We start from the raw sequence: 9,914 nt of genomic DNA, 5'->3' as shown, positions 1-9,914 counted from the left end.
AAATAAATTTTGGATAAAAGATCAGATTCTATATAATCATAAAATTAATGTTTCAGATGATGATTTAATGGCATGTAGAAGGATTCAGTGGTGGATTTCATGTGGGTGATGGGGAACAGAGAGTTGCCATAAGTAATTCCTAACCTAGGAATTTACAAACTAAATGGATTTGGAGTTGGAGGTCAAGAGTTCTTCTTTGGACATATAAGTGTAGCTAAATAAATTTCTCAGAAACTTGAGAAAAAATCTGCGCTGGGGAGAAAATTCGTGTCCTACACTTACGATGGATAACTAAAACTATAGACATGACTGAGAAAATATAGGAAAGTAGGCTTCAGGTCACCATGAGAAGTCCAGGAAAGCTTTAAGAACCTTAATTTATGGAGAAGTTGAAGAATAAAGTATGTTTATTTTGATTACCTTGGCATGTTATTATTCACAAAAGTGGAATGCAAATAGTGTACAGGATATTTATCTACAGGTACTGCAGAGTCTTTCCCTTGTCTCTGCCTGGTTTGAGTTTAATAGTTTGCCTCAAATGCGATTGGGAACTTGTTGATATATGTTGGCATATGTTTCATATTCGCCTTTAACACCTTCTCCTACCACAGCAGTGTTCTAGGCAATATGGAAAGTGATAAGCCAATACATGCCACATTCCAATGGTCTCCAATTCTCTACACATCTTGTATTGTTCGAAACTTCTTGCCCAGGACAAGGTTGCTCAAATTCCCCATCTGTTGTTTTCTACACAGACTCTTCATCTGTGCTGAGCCCAGGGATTAAAGCTTCACTTAAATTGCCTGACTTTTGTTGTTTTTGTTTCCCCTAGACACTCCTTTTCCAGAATAAGTGATCTCATCTTTCCAAACTGAGCTTCTATTATCAAAACTTCCATTTTTAAAAAATATTTCTAATTTTTTTTAAAGGTGAAGACAAAGCATTGGGATTAACAACAACAACAACAACAACAACAAAACTATTGAAGGCAGGGAGGAGAAAAAAGGAGAAAGGTCCCTATTGATATAGGGACCCTCCTCTCATTTGTATTCATTTTTCTTAATTCACATACAGTCTTGGTTTCTCCTGAGACTTAATTAAGCTCTGAGCTCCCTCTGGCTGCCACCTCCCGGATTTTCATGACGCCTCATAAGTCTAAGAAGCACAGAGGAGTTTCCAGGCTCTTCCTCCTTACCACTTTCTTTTCATTCCACTCTCCAAGAAAACTCAAACATTCTTGATTATTTCTAAGGGTGGTTTTGTTTTGTTTTGTTTTTTACCATTAATTTCAGGAGAAGGGGAATTTAAAAAAGAAGAAAATAAAGACACATTGGGGAAATGTTATAAAAATACAAAATAGTAACATCAGATTTTGTTTTTCCTTGTCATTTTGCTCCCTTAGAAATGAATCTCTAGTTTTTACTGTGTAAAGGAGATGTATCCATTCACTGCATCCCATTTACTCTTTGGGAGGATGACATTTTTATACTCTGCTGGATCTCCTACTCCTCTGTAGCTTTAGACTAAAGTGGGGAATAAATATTACCAGCTACATTTATTGAATGTTTACTATGTGCTATACACATAAGAACTCTCTGTCTATCAACTAATTTAATTTTCATAACACATCTTGCAAAGAGGAAGTTTAGGCCCAGATTAAATTGCTCCCATTCATACAACTGTAGTGATGAAATCAGGATTCCATTCCTAGCCTCTGACACCAGTGACCAGAGGTGAACCACTATCTACCGTTGCAAAAGCAACTACAGGGAGTAAAATCAGCTTGCATGGTGGGCTCATGTGAGGCTAAATTTCATTTTTAAATTATAACCAACATTTCCAGTATATTTCTCAGAATGCATTCCCATGGGCTATTAACAGGTATTACAAGGGGAAAAGAATTGCCTTGTCAAATAAGTTTGAAAAACATGGGATTAATAAATACGAAGCAGTATGCTTTCAGTCTTTTAACACCTTTAATGTGATAACGTGTACTGTGACTCTAGCTATGGGATACTTTGTACATTGTTTTCTAAATATATTTGACAGTGAAACACATTTTTAGAAGAACATATATTTAGTAAGAGTTCAGGCAGAAACATACTCAGGAAGAACATATATTTAGTAAGACTTCAGACACCTATTTTTAAAAACTTTGATGTAAATTGTTTCTCCCTTTCTGTCTCAAGAAACTACTGCTTCACCCTGGAATATTTTAAATACTTTTTGAAGTCATCTCTTCACATCAAGAAATTTGATCCCAGATTTGTGACTTGGTTAACTTGAATAAAAATAAAAACCTGACCGTATATATGGCAGGAGTGTCTTAGGATATGAAGCTGCTACGACATGTAAGCTCTAATACGTCAGCACAAAGGCTGGGGAATGTACTGTGTAGGAAGCTGCTTTTCTGAAATATTTCTCTAATATATAAGGAAATGTAAAATGGGGGTTATTATTAGTCATCTCTACCACAAGAATTGCAAATATTGGCCAATATTGCTTCAATTTCTGTACTTCTGTTGAAGACACAAGGTTCATAAAGGGTGTAGCAATTCATAAAATTGATTTAATAAAACTTTCAAATTCTTGCCACATATAAAATGACCAACCATTATTATTACTATAATATTTTTGTCAATAATTGCTAAAAGGTCATTTCTACTGTATAAGATTTTATACACACCCACACACACACACCACATATATGCATATACATATATTTTTCTCCATTATCTTTGGCTATGTTTAAGTTTCTCAAAACTTTCTTTACTCTTTCAAACTTACTTTTCACTTTTTAGAGATAAGTGAAACCCTATTTCTAGAGGTTACTAGTAATATCAGATTAATATATGACATAAGATTCACTAGAACATACATAACTGGTCACCTATTGAGGTAGAGTGGAAGTTAGAATGAATAGATAAGAACTTAGAACCCATCCCATGAAATCAAGGGTAGGGAAGCAGACTAAGGAATAGCCAAGGCTGGATCAGCCATAGCCCCCACGCCCCCAATAATCAATCTAAAGAGTAAGATTCAACTTCAGGATAAATAGCTGAAATATAACCAACATAACCAAAGTGATTTCTTTGTCAACCTTTTGCATATCAACCTGTCCTTTCTCTTCATATAAGTTATGACACAGGGCGCCTGGGTGGCTCAGTTGGTTAAGCGACTGCCTTCAGCTCAGGTCATGATCCCAGGGTCCTGGGATCGAGTCCTGCATCGGGCTCCCTGCTCTGCAGGGAGCCTGCTTCTCCCTCTCCCACTCCCCCTGCTTGTGTTCCCTCTCTCGCTGTGTCTCTCTCTCTGTCAAATAAATAAATAAAAAATCTTTAAAAAAAAAAAGTTATGGCACATTGTGGTTTAGCTAAGGTCAGGGATCCTATTTAGTTTGTCATCACTATACCTAGGCATAGAATGGCTAACATAAAATAGAAGCTTAGTAAGGATTCAAGTGAGATATTATGTGAATTACAAATAAATGAATGAGTGCGTACACTGAACTTAGATATTTAGTTGGCAAAGAAAGCACACAGCCAAGAACCTGAAGAAACCTACATTAATTGTCTCAAGGAGGAGGATGATCAGAATGGACTCACAATATCCCATCATCCTCTCCAATAGCATCTACTATACCCCCATTTTGTGTAACTGGCCTTCATCTCACATTCTTTAACTTAAAAACAGTGGGGTTATCTTTGTCCTATTTGAAGTTACATCTACAGAATCTAACAAATTTTAACACATTAAACCTATTTCTTAAATAAATTCTGCCTTGAGGTGAAAGTTTCCTATATCTTTCCTGAGACTAGAGTTTTCTGTTCTCTGAGACAGGGTTTGCATGATCCCATTCCTCGCTTTTAATCTGGAGACAGAAGTCTAACACTAAAATGGAGAAGAGGAAAAGAAGGATTAAGGAAGAGATTCAGAAACACTGTTGTGCATCAGGAGGAGAGGACTTTAGACCCAAGACTTTGGAGTAATCATCAGAACCTGGGACTCAGTGCTAGAGTCAGACTGGCCTCAGGTTCAGCTTGATGCTCAAGCCCAAACTGTAGAGTTGAGACTGTTGAAGTTCTTACTAATGCAGGTCAAAATTGATCATGAGATCTGAGAGTGAAGCTGAGCCTGAATATAGGTATCAAATAGTCTTTAGCTATTAGCCTTAAATTTTAAATGTCATAAACAGGTATAAACAGTTCCAAAAAGTTTTAGTCTTTTAACTTATTTTATCGAGATGTAGACCCAACTATTTAATACATTTTATTTTGGGAGTATTGTTTTGGTTCAGAATACATTGTCTCCCCGTGCCAACGCTGATGGACATGTGAACGTGAATTCTAAAAGTGCTTCCGTGGGGCTTCTTTAAGCAAACTATAAATTGGGATGCAAGTCTAGAAATGTAAGGAAATAAAAACATGAAGTTTAAGAAAATGTTACATGGAACAGAGAAAGAAGGCAGATGTAACTCAGATTTTTTTTTTTTTTTTTTGTACATAATTATTAAGACTAGTCTAGAGAAGATGGATAGTTTTGCCATCTCCATGGGTTGGAGGCAACAGCTCTATTAACAGTCCAGGTTATAGTGCACAATTTAGAAATGACGTGCCCTGTACTTCTGTTCTCAAGCTAAATTAACACCTCAAAATTCACTCTCCCAAGACTGTTCTATTAGAAGGGGAGGGGAAGATAGGGAGAGTACCATCAAGACAAAAAGGTCACTGTGATATTGGACAAGTTATTTAACTTCTCAGAACTTCAAAATTCCCAATAAATAAGGATTATTGGGATTTTGAGGGAGGCTGATGAATATTTCCCCCCCTTAGTTCTGAACACATTAATATATATATATTATATAATTGCCTTATTACCATGACAGACACTACAGGGCTCTTTGCCACGTGAATTTGCTAAAGATTCTGATGTCCAGAATTAGTCAGTGAAGCCAGCAATCATAGACAATGCTGGACCAAGGGATAATAACTTGATTCCCATAGGCATGTGGCTTCTCTTAGCCTTTGGTTGACATTATAGAAATTCACATTAAAATGAAGTTTTCAAATGTCCCCATTTTGTATCTATAGTATCAAATAACAACTGTTTTGTGTAGAGATTTTTAATTAAAGTTACTACATATCCATTATATCTTTTGATAGTAGTATGTGTTTGCACCCAAGATGCAAATCCATAAATATTATCACATCTAAAACTTTAATAATTTCATATAAGTTTATTTTGTAATTGTGCATTTGTTAATGAGGTATTTAACATTTCTTTTTTTTTTGCCCTTGGTTAATGGAATTTAAAAGTTACTGATGCATCATAGTATCATTAGTTTTGGTGCTTGCTAGATCATTGCCCTATTGATGAAATCACCCTAGGACAAGGTCTCCATAACTATACCTCATTGGACACCTACAGGATAAGTCTGTCTTTTTCCAAATTCCAATACATAGCAGATTGTTTTATAACACGTCTCCTGGTTGTATCTCATTAAGGTTAAGTATTCTTTTATAACAAGCCAATTTTATAACATATTTTGGCTTATGTTTTATCGCAGGAATAACTTTGCTGTTTGGCAATGAATGTTTTCCACTCTTGCGGTACATTTTGTCTTTTCTTAAAATCTCTTATGTTGAAAAGTGAAATGCTACAAATTTGCCGTTGCCTCAGCAATCATGTATTGATCTATTTGTTCTCCCTCTGTTCATTTTCTGTGAGTCCAAATTACTTAAGTACTGAAAGCTCTCAAGGTAGTGACCTGAAATATTAACAGGTTACATTAGCTCATTAAGCAAAAGAAACTGCTTTTATTCAAAGTCTGTAGATGCTGACATTGCATTTATCCAAAAAATTATTAATGTTTGCATGGAATTGTAGTAGGAAAGACATTCTGTACTTCCAGACTGAGAATTCTCCAACTTTTCATTGGTTATAACAATTTCACCCATTAGTTATTGCCTTTTCCTTGAAAAGTAAAGATTAATGATGCTAAAATGATATACTTTCATACAATCAAGTTACACTTCTTTCTGACTCTACCTCAGATGTTGATGATCTGGCACTTTTTTTTTTTTAGAAGTAGCACAAGTTCATTTGAAGGAGAAAGAGAACCCTTAAATAATAAGGCAATTATTAATTTAATCAATAGCAGTATTATATTTTAAATTAATCTTCAGAAGTCCCTGAAGCTAAAATTTCAAAAGTCATTAATCAATTAAGCAAAATAATACACAGTCTTTCAAAGGAATCTATCTCCTGAAGGTTGCTCAAATTGTTTTCTGAGAATGAAATGAAAACTTTGCACCTTTTCTTTACTTTAATTGAGTAGTTTTATTTTTCTAATAAGTGTGATTGCTCAATATGCAAAAATAATATGGTTTAAATATGAGCATTCTAGTGTATTTAATTAGTTCTACTTTGATCAGAATAAAATTGTAAATCTGTAAAAACTGCTTTTGTTTATCAACATGAAGGATAGAGTGCTTAAAATCCTTGCTTTTTAAAATCATAGCCTGTCAGAAACTTTGCTATGAAGTCATAGCAAAGAGAATGGAACACATCCTTCTTGTCTGAAGGATCTGGGCCAAGTGGGTCACTTTGACACAGAGAAGCATCCTTGGTTACCAACCTACATGCAAAGCTTCAGCTAGGGCTTTTTCAGACACATATGTTTAATTTCCAAGACTCTAAAATACTGAGTCTGTGTCCAGCTCTGCTAGTAATTACACTATGATATTAGTATTAGAAATAAAATATTCATAATGGGTCACAACCAAGGTCACACAACCCTTTACTTTTTTGCTATTTTTTTAACAATAATTTCCTCACATCTGATACTCAATCCAGAGTTAATCATTGCTTTCCTGGAATCTCACTTTAGAGTTATACAATGTAAGCCCAAACCCTATAAAATATCTCTCTCCCTTCTATACTAAAATATCCAGTCCATAGTTTCTCATGGTGTTTTCTCTCCTTTGCTGCAGAAAGTTACAAATCTAATAAATTTTATTACACTACAGTTATATTCCTGGTGGTCTTTATCTGATGGACTTTGTCAAAATTCTTAAGTGAAACCTTCAGCTTGCAAAACACAACTAAAACTGTAAATGTCAAATATTTAGAAATAAAGGAATAGTTTAACTTTCTGAAATGAAATGCATGTGTACACATGGTAAATATCAAATTCAGTTACTTGTCTTTTGAAACTAATCAAGAATCACTAGATGCTACATAGTAAGTTGCTAAATACTCAGTTTTTCTGCCTCCCCGATTTAACTATTTAATAATTAGAATAATGTATATGATATGAATAATATACAAATAATATAAATAATAATATAATAATTATTTAATACATGTTTCTCCATTTTGTTGCTGTTTAGCTATGGCCAAGGCTCCAGGATGCCTTTGAATTCTTCCTCATAGCATGCCACATGAACTGACTCCCCTCAGAGAGCACATTTTTGCTCCAAAAGTTCTCTAAATCTTTCCATATTCATATATGCTTATATTACCTTATTCTTCCAGAATGTTCTTCTTAACACAAATTGATTGAGTTGATGTTTCAATTTGGAACATTTTAAGTGTCACAGAATGGGAAATCTGGATCATTTATTATAAATAGGATTTTATCGGGGCACCTGGGTGACTCAGTTGGTTAAGCTGTCTGCTCAGGTCCCAGCAGGAGCCCAGGGTCCTGGGATCAAGCTCTGCGTCAGGCTCCCTGCTTCTTCCTCTCCTCCCTGCTCGTGTTCTCTCCACTATCTCTGTTTGTCTCTCTCTCAGATAAATAATAAATAAAATCTTAAAAAAATAAATAGGATTTTATCAAGGGAGAAATGATGTCATTTTAGAAGTACCCAAAGAGTGGTGCCTGGGTGGCTCAGATGGTTAAGCGTCTGTCTTCAGCTCAAGTCATGATCCCAGGGTCCTGGGCTCGAGCCCCGCATCGGGCTCCTGGCTCAGCGGGGAGCCTGCTTCTCCCTCTCCCTCTGCCTCTCCCCCCATTCATGCTCTCTCTCTCTGTATCTCTGTGTCTCAAATGAATAAATAAAATCTTTAAAAAAAAAAAAAAAGTACCCAATGAATAGCATGAAGTTGTTTTTCCAGGCATATTTGAGATAATACCAGTTTTAAATACTTTCCAGTATTCCTTGGAAAGAGTGCATGTAGGCCAACAAACAGCTTGCCACTTACTGTTGCTGAAATGTGGTATGCAAGGAAGAAGTAGCTGGTAAGTAGATTAGAAACACATATAGAGCATGCCAAAAAGAATTTGAACTTGACTTACAGGCACAGAAAAATTCTCCTCATATCTATAATGTGGAGAAAGATATAAATCTGTTTTATGCTGCTGCAGTGAACTGAAATATGACTAATGGATAGCAGTTATAGTTGAATTTCTGCTCAGTATAAGAAATATTTTTCTAATAATGAGAACTGTCCAGAAAATAGCATGGGCAAGTTAGGCTGAGTGCCTCTTACTTCCTAGAAGTAACTAAGTAACTAAATGCCCATGCCCCTAGAATGTCTTTAAAAAATAATTTTTGTTTTCAACAGAAGATTAAAGTTAACTTTCGATTCTATGATATTCTCTGTTGGGATTCTAACAAACTAATCAGTGTGAGCATTAAGATGGACACAGTTGTGCTACTTCACTAAGCGATGAATTGATTCATAACATAAGCATTTTAGTTCCAAAATAGTGACTGGGAGAACATCTGCTGCCATGACATAGTGGCAAGGCAGTAGAAAAAAAATTTAACATCAGACATGTTTTTAGATGTGATATTGCATCCCATAGAAGATTTCTTACTTTGCATGATCATAGAACAAAATATAAATTATGTTAATCATAATAATGTATTATATAATAGCCATTCTATTGTAATCCAACCATTGACTAATCTAGCATATGATATCATCCATAACAAACATTTTCTCTTTTATTTAAAATCAATTAATTAAGATATATTATTAGTTTCAGAGGTAGTTTAGTGATTCATCAGTTCCAAGTAACACCCAGTGCTCATTACATCAAGTGCCTCCTTAATGCCCATCACCCAGTTAACCCATCCCTCCCACCCACTTCCCCTCCAGCAACCCTCAGTTTGTTTGTTATAGTTAAGAGTCTCTCATGGTTTGTCTCCCTCTCTGATTTCATCTTATTTTAGTTTTCCTTCTCTTCCTCCATGTTCATCTGTTTTGTTTCTTAAATTCCACATATGAGTGAGATCATATGATAATTGTCTTTCTCTGACTAATTTATGTCACTTAGCATAGAATCCTCTAGTTCCATCCATGTCATTGCAACTGGCAAGGTTTCATTCGTTTTGATGGCTGAGTAATATCTATTGTGTGTGTATATGTATATACAATATATATGTATATACCATATATATGTGTATATATATATATGCGCCTATATATATATATATATATATACACACACACACCATATCTTCTTTATCCATTCATCTGTTGATGGACATCTGGGTTCTTTCCGCAGTTTGGCTATTGTGGACATTGCTGCTATAAACACTGGGGTGCATGTGCCCCTTTGAATCACTATGTTTGTATCCTTTGGATAAATACCTAGTAGTGCAATTGCTGCTCTATTTTTAACTTTTTGAGGAAGCGCCATACTGTTTTCCAGAGTGGCCATATCAGATTGCATTCCCACCAGTAGTGTAAGAGGGTTCCCCTTTCTCCATATCCTCACCAATACCTGTTGTTTCCTAAGTCATAACACTTTCAATGTCTGCTAGAAAGTAGGCACTCCAAGATATTTTGCACATATTATCTCTAATCCACCAACTAACCTAAAAGACAAATATTATCATTTTACAGATTACAAAACCAAGGCTCAAAAAGATTAGGATCATCACAGAACTAATAAGTGGCAG

The sequence above is a fragment of the Mirounga leonina genome, unplaced genomic scaffold (genome assembly GCF_011800145.1).
Source record: "Mirounga leonina isolate KUSES-001 unplaced genomic scaffold, KU_Mleo_1.0 Mir_154, whole genome shotgun sequence".
NCBI classification, from domain to species: domain Eukaryota; kingdom Metazoa; phylum Chordata; class Mammalia; order Carnivora; family Phocidae; genus Mirounga; species Mirounga leonina.
Note: the sequence above shows the minus strand (reverse complement) of the source record.